We start from the raw sequence: 2,178 nt of genomic DNA on the forward strand, positions 1-2,178 counted from the left end.
AACCGGAGGATGCCAGTTTCTTGGAGGCAGATTAGTGTCATGGCAGTGCAAGAAGCAGACCACAGTCGCCATTTCTACATGTGAAGCAGAGTACATGGCAGCATCGAACTGCTGCTCTCAGGTTCTTTGGATACAACAGCAATTACGCGATTACGGTCTGAAGTTCTCTCATACTCCTATTTGCATAGATAACACTGCTGCTATCTCAGTAACTAACAATCCCGTAAAGCATAGCAAAACTAAACACATTGACATTCGTCATCATTTTATACGGGATTGTGCTGAGAAGAAATTAATTGTGCTCGAAAAGGTTGATTCGTTAGATAATTTCGTTGATTTGTTTACTAAAGCGTTTGACAAAAATCGTTTTCAAAACCTTGTTGAGCTAAATGGGATGATCAATCCCGAGTAACCGTGTTTTTCGTCTTTGTTTAAAAAAAAAAAAAAAAAACGTCACTATTGCTTAGAATTATGTCGGTTGCTTCAGTTTGAAGGACATATCTTCAGATATGTTTGGTCCTCATTTCTACCTGTAGAGTATGAGGATAGCCATTAACCAGATGACTGAATGTGACCGGGGCGGTTTATGATGTGTTTTTATTCTTTTGCTGAAAATTCATACTCAGTTAGAAGGACACATACTTGTATGTGGTCGGTCCAGCTGATCCATTGGATCCTCAGGATAGCCGTTCACCTGAAAACTTTGACTTGATCGGGGCGATAGAATTTAAAATATTTTTTAGGGAGATGAAATAATTTTTCAAGTCTACTACTTTGTAAGAAGTTTCTTTACTATGTTTAAAAGAACATTGATCCAACCTTGGAAAGTGATAGACAAACTAATTCTGTGTGCTTAACTAGTGAAGTTATTAGGCCTAAAAGACTTTAGAACAGTCATTGTATGTCATGGTAGCTTTTTATTGTGCGTAAAAGTAGAAGTGATACTAACTAAATCTCCTTGATCTTACGTGGAAACTCCTTAGGAGTTATGCATGTCTCCATATATATCTTTCCGAATGATAGGCAGAAAAGCGATTACCTAGTCATACACGAGCCCGTGAGTGTTCTGATTCCCGTGAAGATAGCGTGTCAAGAAACTGCAGTGATCCAGATTCGGGACTTGCAGTTGTTTACTACTCTGAAGCTGTGTAAATATTTATAAAAAAAAAAAAAAATTGAGACATTCTAAAGCTTATAATGTTAATACTTCTCAATCAAGATGCAATAAAGAGAACGGGAAGAAGACTCTAATAATCGAAGTGTACATATGATTTAATCAGACACTACGGGTCGAGGCCAACTTGGGGTGACTAGGGGAAAGCCAAATAAGCTTTGAGAATAGATAGGAGGCATCAAATCTCTGATGTGTTGCCCATTTATATTTTGATGTGTTGCCCATTTATATTTTGAGCTTTATTGAACCTAACCCGTATCACAGAAGCGGTGAAAACCATACTAAGTTATTTACCTACTTACAATTATGTCATAATACAGCTGAACATGGATCTAAGTGACAGTCACTTAATTATTATGATTCCTGTTCGGATCTTTTCTAAAACATGTAAGTCCCTGTCAAGACTGAAATTTGATCCCGAGTATTCTATCTCAAAGTTTGATTTTACTTATGTCGTATTATGGTTTAATACCTGGTTACCTGGTCGTTGATCATATTTAGTTTAACGCTTTAAAGGAGGTTTTAAAAGTTAATGGCAAAATGTTCAATTTATAAGGGCTTGTTGTGTAACTTTTAATATAAGCGAAGTTGTGAAATTATAGGCGAACTTATTAAACAGGCGAAGTTAAGGGGTAAGCGAAGTTAACCCTAACTTCGCATGTATAATATTGAAGGTATATAAAGAAGTCTTATAGTCAAACTCTTTTTACTTTTACTTTTCATAAACCAGCGAACTTATCAACTGTTAATCCTCGGCGAAGTTATCTTGTGAATCAAACCTTCATAATAATCAATTTCAATCCGTGTTAAGGTGTGTAGGTGTTGTGTAGATGATAATCTATGTCGATTGCGTTAATAAGAGGTTGTTTTGGTCCGATAAGGGACCCCGGTCAATCAAACCCTCAACACCCACTTTTTAAACTCATTTTTACGTGGTCGTAACCGACTTGATCGTCTAGATCTTCATAAATACATGTTTCTTAGTGTCCACAATCGACAAATTA

This window comes from Bidens hawaiensis, unplaced genomic scaffold, assembly GCF_021521415.1.
Source record: "Bidens hawaiensis isolate Kalapana, Puna unplaced genomic scaffold, B.hawaiensis_p1.1 tig00003752_1, whole genome shotgun sequence".
Classification (NCBI taxonomy): domain Eukaryota; kingdom Viridiplantae; phylum Streptophyta; class Magnoliopsida; order Asterales; family Asteraceae; genus Bidens; species Bidens hawaiensis.